The sequence below is a fragment of the Leptodactylus fuscus genome, chromosome 1 (assembly GCF_031893055.1).
Source record: "Leptodactylus fuscus isolate aLepFus1 chromosome 1, aLepFus1.hap2, whole genome shotgun sequence".
Taxonomy (NCBI): Eukaryota; Metazoa; Chordata; class Amphibia; order Anura; family Leptodactylidae; genus Leptodactylus; species Leptodactylus fuscus.
In genome coordinates this window covers 280,527,599-280,540,455 of record NC_134265.1, presented here as the reverse complement: position 1 = coordinate 280,540,455, position 12,857 = coordinate 280,527,599, and the positions used below count along the sequence as shown (strand labels likewise).

Here is a 12,857-nt window from a genome sequence, read left to right as displayed (position 1 = left end):
ATTTGCATATTCTTCCCATGTTCCCTTGCAGTGGAGCAGCTATGGCTGTATAAGTCTCCACACACCTGAAAAGGTGGTCTCTCCCTAAGAAGTGACATTATCCCCATAATCTATAACATTTGTTGTAATTGTACGGTAATTTTAGCCTGCTTTTAATTCATTCATTTCTAATGAACTAATAGCATAAGTAATTGTATATTAATAATGCTTTTCATTTGTATTCACACCTTGTTACATCAAGGTTACAAGAAATACTGTACTTCTGAGGAGTTGGACAGAAATGTGTGCCATAATGAAATGCAGTGTGAGATTACTTTTTGTAGTTTCCTTAGTCTTTGCAATGCAAACAAAGTGAAATTACTTCTAATGACCGTTCTCAAGAAAAACCACGGTCAGTGTGACCAGGATGATGGTCATGTAACAATTTAACTCTGATTCTGTCAGTGTCAAAGAATCCTTTATAATGTGAGGATTACATCAAATGCCATGTCTTTCATATTTATTGCAGTTCACTGAAATTCAACATTTTGTCCCAATGGTTTTAATTTTTAGACATTTTGTGTTTGAAACTTTCTGTATTATTTTTTTTACCTGGTGATAGTATGCAGCTGCTAAAGTTAAGGGGGGGGAGGTGGATTCTAGGAATTAGTACCACACCTGCCCATGAGTTGTGTCTGGCAGTGTAGCTGAGGGTCAGTTCACATTAGCGTATGTATTCCATCCGGTTAGAGTCCGCATGGAGTCCCCCCCGGATGGAATACAATCGCAATTTCAAGCGCTGTGCTGTAAAAGCACACAGACCCCATAGACTATAATGGGGTCCGTGTGCTTGCCGCGCACTAGCCGCACATATCATTTATGCAGGCAGTGCGCGACAAGCACATGGACCCCATTATAGTCTATGGGGTCTGTGTGCTTTTACAGCACAGCGCTTGAAATTGCGATTGTATTCCGTCCGGGGGGACTCCATGCGGACTCTAACCGGACGGAATACATATGCTATTCCCTGTCGTCATACCAGCAGCACAAGGCCATATTGTGCTGCTGTTATGACTAAGGGAAAACAGATTATCTACATAACCAACGATTCCCTGTCGTCATACCAGCAGCACAATATGGCCTTGTGCTGCTGTTATAACTAAGGGAAAACAGATTATCTACATAATCAACGAATGTGAACCAGGGTCAGCTTGAAGCGAAAGGAACTCGGCTGTAATACTACACACAGTCTATGGACAGGTGGATCAAATCAGCCATGTTTGTCTAATTTTGGACAACCCCTTTAATATAATTCCAACCCACTGGGTAGTCACTAATCTCAACAGTCACTGATTTGTATAGAATCTTACAAACTGCTCCCTACATTACAGACACAGAACCTCTTATGTGCTCAGTATTATACATGTACAAAAAGAGAAAAATATGGCCCGCACATCCCAACCTTATACATTGATCTAGTGCTTCTCAGCAAATTTTACAATACCGAACATGAGGTTGTTAGTATACATATTGATCAATGTGCATAAGCCCACTAGCCACTTCACAGCGACCTCTTTATAGTGGGTTCCTACTCTACTGGGCGTGGCTCTGCACAGCGACCGCCACAACAGTAACACAGCGCCCGCAGGACGAGCGACCCAGTGGTCCGGCAACACCCCTGCCACCAGACCAAGCCCACAGGCTCTGGGCCGCACCGCCCCACTTGACACAGGTAGTGGACATTGGAGTGTTAAGGACAGTCGAGTATACGTTTTTGGTTTATTTCACCATCCCCATCACCAACCACTTTGATGCTGCCCCAATGCTCCCTTATATTCACATTGCCCCTACTGCCCTTTATAAATTATACCCCCTTTTTAAGGCCCCCTAATAAGCCAAGTTCCTTTCTTATATGTAAAGCCCCCATTTCCACTCTTATATGTATTATCCTATCCTCTATATAAATTCCCCAATATGTAAAAATAAATAAACATGATAAATCCTCTGAGGAGGAGCCTCCGCCTCTGCTCACTGGAGAGTACCAGGACCTTCTGGCGCAGGACAATCACTTCATTGCGCCATCTGCAGCAGGAGGTAGATGTCTTGGGGCAGCTTGTACGCCTCAGGCCTTGCAGTGGCTTGTGGTTTATGGGATACTTACTAGTAGAGAAAGAAGCACATATGTTCCTCCTCTATTTTTCCCTTTAACTGTATCGGTGTCATGCTGCCACTCCTTCTGCTCCCCCTCCCCTGCTACCTACACCTCTGCCACCCACCTATCAGTAGAGAATATAATTATATATATACAGGCTAGAGAAAAAATCCAACCATGCCAGAATCAGTGGAGAAGCTTCTATTGAAGGATGCAATGAATTGCAGTAGTTTGAGGTGATCAAAAGTCATCTTCAAGTAATATTGTGTTTGATCTTACAGAATATATGGGCACTGATGGCCAACTAATGTGTGGGTGTTACCTGCAACGGCTACAAATGACCATGTTTTCTTTTGGTTATGTGTGCTCTTGATAGCTCTAACCTATATCTCACTTTGATTCATTATTTCCAATGAATCTTTACGATCTCTCCTATTGACATAATGGAACACAAGATGGCTCTAAAGCACTACCCTTCTGTATATAGGCAGAGATGATTGAAGGCTAATAGGCTAGTCTAGACCAAGGAGTAGCGACAACTGCTATACACTAAAACAATTGTATTATTGAGGCTATAGTTCTCCTTGGTAACATCTTATAGTTTAGTTTATTGTAATAAACACCTTCCAAAACAATATCTGTATTTTGTGCAGAGATCTTCTTTATATGAATTTAGCACAATGCCAACATGTCATATAAGACATGATAAATGAACAAAGCACCAGTCATACCCTCTGGTGTTCAACAAAACCACTTCCGAACTTACACGATTAAAATATTGATCTCGGCACAGAACAGTAAAGTTTTTTCATAAAATAAAATGATTTTTCTGTATTTCCCCATGGTTTCTTTGGGAACAGTTTGAGTTAAAATGTAATTTATGTTACACATCAAATAAAATAATGCCGCATTGAAAGTCCTCAGTACTAGCGAGAAAGAAGAAGACTTTTTAATGATCAGATGACGCTAAACATTTATCATATTCTCATCTCCACTAGTAACATCATTCACATTCACATCATATAGACTCCTAGTGAACACACCGCCATATGCCTTACTTCAGTCCATTATGTATGCTTTTTATTCCTGGGTTCAGGCACAAATCAAAGATATGATTTGTTCCCCAGGATACTTCAGTGAGTTACCTGACTGAACTCATAGAGTACCAAGGAGTTCTCAAGGTTATATTTTTTCTCACCAGCATGAATTTTCTACATTTCTAAGACTGCTCTCCAACCTTTCTTACAAAAAAAATACACTTGTAGAGTTATAAAGATTTCACTGTCTTCCTTCCTAAGACTGCACATGAATATCTCTGATCTCTTCCACTAAGCCAGTCACAGAAAGCAACAAGGAACTAGAAAAAGGATGTCCTTCAAGCCTCAGCAGGACATTAACCACCAAGATACATAGTTTAGTATTGTGTTCAGATACCATGCAGACCTTCTCATCTGCTCAGTGGGAGTGGGGCCAAATCACTGCACAGTAAGGAAGTATACGAAATTATATCTGATACCAGCCCTGGATGAGCAAAAATTATTTCACTTATACACTTATCATTGCCTGTCCATTTTATTACCTAGAGTTTCACAGTTTCTAGTAATTGTTGAAGTTTATATGTGATGTAACAGATACAGATATATTACTTTATGTCTGGCTTATCATATTCATTAATAAATAAGAAATCTGCAGTAGGTGACTTCTGTTCTGCACACATTGGGTGATGAGCCTACATTGGAGGTGTCCATCAGGGGATCTCCAAATATTTACTGTATCTGTGAGATAATGCTTAAAGAGAACCTTTCACGTCCTTGGCCACATGCAGTGTAATACACCGCTAGAAAGCAGACAGGGCGCTGAATTCAGCCCACTATCGGCTGTCCCGTCTAAGCCCCCGCTGAAGAGCTATTGGTGCCGGTACCGGAGCTCTTCAGTGTTAGAAGGGCGTTTCTGACAGTCAGGAACGCCCTTCCTCACAGCAGCGCTTATAGGGCTGTACTGTGAGAGGGGGAGCGTTCCTTACCGCCCAGCCATGAAGCCAGTACTCCTGATAGTACTCGTCCATAGAAGAGTACTGGGGAGGCGTTTCTCACTGCTCAGCATCAGCGCAATAGACACTACCGTGAGGAAGGGCGTTACTGACTGTCAGAAACGCTCTTCTGACACTGAAGAGCTACGGTAACGGTAACGATAGTTCTTAAGCAGGGGCTCAGAATGGGAAAGCCGATAGTACGCTGAATTCAGTGCACTATCACACCGCATGTGCCCAAGGACATGAAAGGTCCTCTTTAAATGTATCCTTCTGTATAGGCATTCAGTGGGATATATCTCTAATATGCTCCCATTGTAAAATAAAAAGTATAATAATCACTACTATATCTTACAGTTGGTGAATGGAGCACCATAGATATATTTGGTGCATACGTCAGTAGGCTCTTAGGCTAGTCTTTCACGGCCGTAATGTAAGTCTGCAAATGGTCCGCAATTGAGGGTTTTCAATTGCGGACCATTTGCGGACTCATTATATTCAGTGCGGCCTCTTACACCACCGGATATTTTATCCGTGGTGTGCCAGGCCGCAACCGAGGTCCGAACTTTATAGAGCAGGTCCGCAAAGGCACAAATTCACGGCACTGCACTGACTCGCCCATAGAATTCTATGGGTGAGTGTGGCAGTTCACTGGCGTCTGCGGTGTCTATGTTGCTGATCAGCAACCAGTGTTGCTGATTAGAGATGAGCGAGTACTGTTCGGATCGGCCGATCCGAACATCACGCTCCATAGAAATGAATGGATGCACCTGGTACTTCCGTTTTGACGTCGGCCGGCCGCTTAACCCCCCACGTGCCGGCTACGTCCATTCATTTCTATGCGAGCGTGCTGTTCGGATCGGCTGATCCGAACAGTACTCGCTCATCTCTATTGCTGATCAGAAACTTGCAGACCGTAAAATCATTACGGCAGTGTAAGACCAGCCTTAAAGTGATGAGAAAAGAGCTTGGCATACATACAGTCCTATGAAAAAGTTTGGGCACCCCTATTAATCTTAATCATTTTTTGTTCTAAATATTTTGGTGTTTGCAACAGCCATTTCAGTTTGATATATCTAATAACTGATGGACACAGTAATATTTCAGGATTGAAATGAGGTTTATTGTACTAACAGAAAATGTGCAATATGCATTAAACCAAAATTTGACCGGTGCAAAAGTATGGGCACCCTTATCATTTTATTGATTTGAATTCCCCTAACTACTTTTTACTGACTTACTGAAGCACAAAATTGGTTTTGTAACCTCACTGAGCTTTGCACTTCATAGCCAGATGTATCCAATCATAAGAAAAGGTATTTAAGGTGGCCAATTGCAAGTTGATCTCCTATTTGAATCTCCTCTGAAGAGTGGCATCATGGGCTACTCAAAACAACTCTCAAATGATCTGAAAACAAAGATTGTTCAACATAGTTGTTCAGGGGAAGGATACAAAAAGTTGTCTCAGAGATTTAACCTGTCAGTTTCCACTGTGAGGAACATAGTAAGGAAATGGAAGACCACAGGGACAGTTCTTGTTAAGCCCAGAAGTGGCAGGCCAAGAAAAATATCAGAAAGGCAGAGAAGAAGAATGGTGAGAACAGTCAAGGACAATCCACAGACCACCTCCAAAGAGCTGCAGCATCATCTTGCTGCAGATGGTGTCACTGTGCATCGGTCAACTATACAGCGCACTTTGCACAAATAGAAGCTGTATGGGAGAGTGATGAGAAAGAAGCCGTTTCTGCACGTACGCCACAAATAGAGTTGCCTGAGGTATGAAAAAGCACATTTGGACAAGGCAGCTTCATTTTGGAAACAAAAATTGAGTTGTTTGGTTATAAAAAAAAAGGCGTTATGCATGGCGTCCAAAAAGAAACAGCATTCCAAGAAAAACACATGCTACCCACTGTAAAATTTGGTGGAGGTTCCATCATGCTTTGGGGCTGTGTGGCCAATGCCGGCATCGGGAATCTTGTTAAAGTTGAGAGTCGCATGGATTCCACTCAGTATCAGCAGATTCTTGAGAATAATGTTCAAGAATCAGTGACGAAGTTGAAGTTACGCCGGGGATGGATATTTCAGCAAGACAATGATCCAAAACACCGCTCCAAATCCTCAGGCATTCATGCAGAGGAACAATTACAATGTTCTGGAATGGCCATCCCAGTCCCCAGACCTGAATATCATTGAACATCTGTGGGATGATTTGAAGCGGGCTGTCCATGCTCGGCGACCATCTAACTTAACTGAACTTGAATTGTTTGTCCAAAATACCTTTATCCAGGATCCAGGAACTGATTAAAAGCTACAGGAAGCGACTAGAGGCTGTTATCTTTGCAAAAGGAGGATCTACTAAATATTAATGTCATTTTTCTGTTGAGGTGCCCATACTTTTGCACCGGTCAAATTTTGGTTTAATGCATATTGCACATTTTCTGTTAGTACAATAAACCTCATTTCAATCCTGAAATATTACTGTGTCCATCAGTTATTAGATATATCAAACTGAAATGGCTGTTATAAACACCAAAATATTTAGAACTAAAAATGATTAAGATTAATAGGGGTGCCCAAACTTTTTCATAGGACTGTATGTAACTACTAGCTTTATGTTTTTACTGTAGGATTAAATATTATAGTGTAATAACAATCAAACAAATTTGTATAGCCCTAAGCTCTATCTATCTATCTATCTATCTATCTATCTATCTATCTATCTATCTATCAATCATATACCAAACAGGAAAACAATCAAGTGCCCCTGGTTGTCACATATAACCCCCACCTGGAGACACTGAGAGGAATCACACGCAAATTACATCCACTACTACAAAAAGACCACCGCCTAAAATCCATATTTCCAGACCCCCTCTCCTGTGCTACAGAAAGTCACCAAACCTCAGGAATATGGTTGTCAGCAGCTCACTGTCACCTCCAACTAACACAGGAACATTTCCATGCGGACAGAAAAGGTGCAAAACCTGCCCTCACATACTGACCACTGACAGGATAGAGATACCAAACTCTAACAGGGAATATCAAATCCGAGGTACATTCACCTGTAACACACCTAATGTAGTGTATTTAATAATGTGCACCAAATGTCCCACTGAAAATCTGTATGTTGGAGAGACCGGACAGCAACTTAGAATGTGTATGAATTCACATCGCCATACATACGAAGAATGGAACTTCCCATATCAAAACATTTCTGCAATGAGGATCATAATATCACCGGTCACATCAAAATTTTGGTTTTAAGAGGGAATTTTAAATCAAAGAAAGAACGACGGATTTATGAGTATAAACTTATGACCCTGCTTCAAACACTGGAGAAGGAGTTAAATCTGTCACATAGTTTTATGTCTTTTTACAGAAATCACTGACCTGAGAACTGATAAGGACCTGTAAGTGTTTACATTGTTTCTACCAATAACTAATAACCCTCTACCCCTCCTTCCTCCTAGAATTCTATCCCTATGTGTCCCTCTGTAAATAAATATGCATCCTTCAGAAATGGTTTTTAAACTTACTTGAGAAAGGAGCCGAGAGTTCCAAAACGTTGTAATCTGTCATCATTATTAGTTAGTCATTAAAAAGGTATCAACTACTGAAGACTATCAAGTTTTTTGTTTTTTCTTTTTTATATTACCTACCCACTGGCTAACAAAGTACGAGAACAAACATTTTCCTCATTTTAATGTTGTCATAGTCATATGAAGGCTTGGGTGATAATCCATATAACAGTAGCACTCCTGACCATTAATGGATCATTCTTCAAGAACAACTTGAGCAATCACATAATGGATATTATCATATTTTAGGTTTACATGCTTTTTAAGTTGAAACTAATGAAGAATCTGAACTACACTTAAGAATCTGAAAAGTAGTTGTAGAAGTATGTTAAAGGGTCCAAGGCATTACAGCATACATGTATAATGTATACAGAACACGTGATAGAATAAAAGGTATGCATCTTAGCCATGACTAAATAATATTTTACAGATTACTCAATTAATTCCAGAATTTTAATTAATTCTAATTTAGTTGTGTTGCAATGATAAAACAGGTATAAATGACATCTCAATGGCAGCAATGACTTTAGTACTAGGTAGATACAGAATCTTCAAGCTGATCGATAAGTACTATTAAGATCAATTCAGTTTTTCAAAGTCAACTGAAACCGCTCAAGATGCTCAATTAAGCACAAAACACCAAAAATAACACAATCTACTTACCAGAAGAAGCATGTTTAATCAGGATTCTTTTCCCAAATCGCACAAGTAGTCATATGTGCCTTAGACCCACTGAGAGATATTCTTTAGAGAATAGCTTGGACCAATTTCTCTAATAGTGTGTGCAACAGCTGTCACAGATAATGTAGCGCCTGTGGAGTCTTTACCCCTTTGCTGTTGATAGACAGCCCTAATTTGATTACTTTCTTCCCTTATACTTGATTTGGAAAGTCTCCTCAAGGATGACAGGAACACAACAAGCAAGACAAAAAAAACACAATATCTGTGTTTTAAGGATCAGCTTGCACATCCTTTAACTCCCAGTTGGGAAATGTTATTGTCCCTCCTGTCAGCCCAGCAGGATGGGATTTGGTTGCAACAAAAGGATTCAAGAAACCACAATGCTCCGTCTCCCAGAGGAGATACACAAATACCCTGATCATATCAACTGAGAAGTGTCACAACTCTTCCCAATTCTTTTAGGAATTCTCATTGTCCTAGTAAATGATACACCTAAGAACTTTAACATGATTTACCAGTAGTTTGTGGTAAAAAAAAATAATCTCAAATTACCGTATACATTTATTAATAGAATGTAAAATGTACAATATGATAAAAACACACAGTGATCTACAAAGATCTAAGACCAATCAAAGAATAGTGTGGAAGTACAAAGATGTGACGTTTCATTCGATTGACATATCAGAATCTATATTTATATGAAAGAACACACATCACTGTAAAAATATGTTGTCTTCACTATGTAACTTGTATTTTTTTAATAAAAATATTCTGTTAATCATTACAACCCATACTGTAAATCTAATGTATGGTGTTCAGAGAATTATTAAATAAACAAAACTAATAACATTTTTACATTTTTGCACATTTCACAAAAAATTATTATGTAATGAAAAATGAGGCAAAACTGAAAAACACAGTGGGCAGATTAACTAATAATGTCTGAAACTGACAGATTTATCACACATAATGGCTGCAAGAGCGACATGCTAGCACCGATAGACCTGTGGCCTCTGACTAAATAGGAGAGTAATTTCCTACAACAGACATAGCTGTAGTGCTGACAGGTAGAGATGAGAGAGTACTGTTCGGATCAGCCGATCCAAACAGCACGCTCGCATAGAAATGAATGGACGTAGCCGGCACGCGTGGAGTTAAGCTGCCGGCCGCCATCAAAGCGGAAGTACCAGGTGCATCCATTCATTTCTATGGGGCGTGCTGTTCGGATCGGCTGATCCGAACAGTACTCGCTCATCTCTACTGACAGGTCCTCTACAACAAGCATGAGTTTCACCATAGATTTTACATGGTGCACTAGGCAGCATAAATAAGATATTACCTTTATTCTGTTGATCAGTACAATTACAACTATACCAAGTTTATATAGTTTTTTTGTTTTTTTTTGCTGTACAACTTTTCCACAATAATAATCACTTTATTTGCCAAAACTAATTTGTGTCACCATATTTTAAGAATCAGAACTTAAAGGCGTATTCCCAATTTGCTTGTTCACCAGCCTGCATGCTCAAAATTTACATGCTACAGGAACAAGAGTCAGCTTGCAATAAACTCCGTTTTAGGTATGTGTTTACATATAGAGGTAACGGACTCCCTGTCTCAGCCCTCACCAGCAAAATTCAATTAACAGACTGATAACTGGAAGAGGGAGATAAACAGCTCAGTAATACAAGCTGCTATTGCTCAGCTCCCCTCCCCTCCGGAGAGCAGGGGGCTATGTCACTTGTCCTGGGTGGAGAGATAAGATCATCCCCAGGTCTGTGGTTATGGAAACGCAGTTTAAACAATGAAGTGAATAAATTAAGATAACAGCCAAACAAAGCAGTTTTGATGAAGCAAGGTATTTCCACATAGCTTAAATCCATATAAGCTAGCAGTATAGATAGGATGCTTGAGATGGGACAACCCCTTTAATTTTTCCTTCGCTGGTGATGAGTCAGGGCTTGTTTTTTGCAGGATCAGCTGCTCGATGAGATGCTCTATAAAGGAAGTACCTAGAGCTTTCATTACATCTAGCTGGCGTTGCATACCCTTCTGCTTGGAGCTGGGACATCATGCAGAAGAGTTCTTTCTCCTTAGGACATACCAAAGCCTTTAGCCTACAGCTAGTGCGGATGTTTATGTAACACTTCTAATCCCTTCCTCAAATATCTAGGGAAGTGTATTTCTAAAGAATTGCCTTAGCACAGATAAGCCCACTTTTAATATATGAATACAAAATACTTTCTCAACCCCAAAAAGAGAATGCAAACTAAAGGGAGCCTGTCTACCAGCCACAATGCATTGTAGGGAACATTATGCTGAGCATCATCATACCTTTAGACAGTCAAATAGATGCACCATTTCCTTGAAAAAGTCATTATTCTAAATATTCAAATAAGGCTCAAATGCAATAAAAGCACTAAAGTCTTAGGGTTCTGTATTCAGGCACACCCCCTTAGCATTTTAGTCTCATGCTTTTCTTCAACTACCGTGTTTCTCCGAAAATAAGCCCTAGCATGATTTTTCAGGAGTTTCGGAGTATGTTTGAAATGTAAGCCCTACTCCAAAAATAAGCCTTATGCTTGGTTCACACATCAGTATGCCATCCATCCGTTTGAATTCAGTTTGAGACCTTAAAACGGACTGATACACATACTGATTGTATACTGACACCTTTTCATGCTGATAGCAAACGCTGTCCATCCCCTGGAGGACAGATAAGGAGATTAAAAGTAGCAATTGTACACAGAGTAGAGATAAGGACATATAATAAATGTCCTCATCTCATATAATAAGTGTCCTTATCTCTACTCTGTTTACAATTTTCTACTTTTAATCCCCTTATCTGTCCTCTAGGGGATGGACAGCATTTGCTATCAGGGCTCGTTCACATCTGTGCCCCGTTCTGCAGGTTTCCATTTCCTGCACAAAACAGAGCAGGAGACGGAAACCTGCAGGACTCTTTCTCACCCATTCATTTGAATGAGTGAGAAAGCTGTCCAGCTGTGAGCGCTGGTGAGCGTTTTATGCTCTCCGCCGTGAAACCAGGTTTTTTAATCCGGACACAGAGTTGGACATGCAGTACTCTGTGTCCGGATTAAAAAAAAAACAGTTTCGTGGCGGAGAGCATAAAACGCTCACCGCCGCTCACGGCCGGACCCGGTCTGTGGAAACCACAGAACGGAGACTCGAACGCAAGTGTGAACCTAGCGTCAGCATAAAAAGGTGTCAGTATGCAATCAGTATGTGCATCAGTCCGTTTTAAAGTCTCAAACTGAATTCAAACAGACGGATGGCATACTGTTGTGTGAACCAAGCCTTAGCTACAGTTCCTGGGGGGGAAAAAAAAGTATCCAGACAGCTATAACTGTAAAATTAAAAAAAAGAAAAAAAGAAAAAGTAAATAGACACCCCAACAAGAATTGCAAACCCAAGAGAATCACACATTGACTTTAAGGGATCTATCTGCACAAGATGGCACTAGTGAGAGTTCTTCGGTCACCAGGAAGAGTCAACTGCTACACTTGGCTGCAGTGGAACACTACTGCAATGTCAAGGGGCCCGAGACAGGAGTGACACAGATCTGTGTGTGAGAGCCCATCCAGCATTAGCACTTGCCAACTCTAAATTGTTTTAGGTGTAAGAGGATCTGGTGAGTGGATTGTTGTTCATTGAAAAAAAATAAGACATCCCCTGAAAATAAGACCTAACCTATCTTTTAAAGCAAAAAAATAATATAAGGCCCGGTCTTAGTAACACTGCATCTAAATGTATGATTATTCTCAGCATAACGTCACTTACAACGCACTGTGGCTACTTTGCTATTGAGTTTTCTGGTGATAGATATCTTTTTCTAGAAATAGCAGCACTCTTATCCTTGATATCAATATAATATTCACATCAAGCATACCAGTGTAGTTTGACCCTTTAATACAAGGATTATTAACATAAGAGTTTGTAAGTAACCTGTAAACATTGACAACTGCACAACTTTTGGAACTTGAAGGGCAATTTCACACCATCATAATACTAATGCAGTTTAACATGCATACTTCGGCTGCAAGACCCAGACACTGCAGTTTAGCTTAACAAAACGTGGATCACTATAGCAATCTGATATTGAAAAGCTGCTGCATCTGCAGTGTACAGAGCTGGAAGCAGATGTACACTGTGCAGTGGCCATGTAATAGTACTGTCCTACAGGTCAAATTCCTCATCATTACATGCTACTCTCCTGGTGCAACAGTGCCCGGCCAGGCTGTACAATACCACTGTTAGGGTAAGTTCACCTAGGGTTTTTTTAGTCTGGAACCTGAGGTGGAGCCCATCTCAGGTTCCAGACCAAAGTACGGGTAGCTGCGGCTGAATGCCGGTGCAGTGCATTGGCATCCAGTTGTGCACTCTGCTCCGGATTAGGACCAAATGAATGAGCCTAGTC

General features: G+C 40.5%; 1 protein-coding gene across 1 annotated transcript in view; it reads right to left on the bottom strand.

Moving 5' to 3' along the window:
* Positions 1 to 12,857, bottom strand: part of REELD1 (reeler domain containing 1) — a 39,683-nt gene that overhangs the window by 26,548 nt on the left and 278 nt on the right. The gene's annotated exons all lie outside the window — the stretch shown is intronic.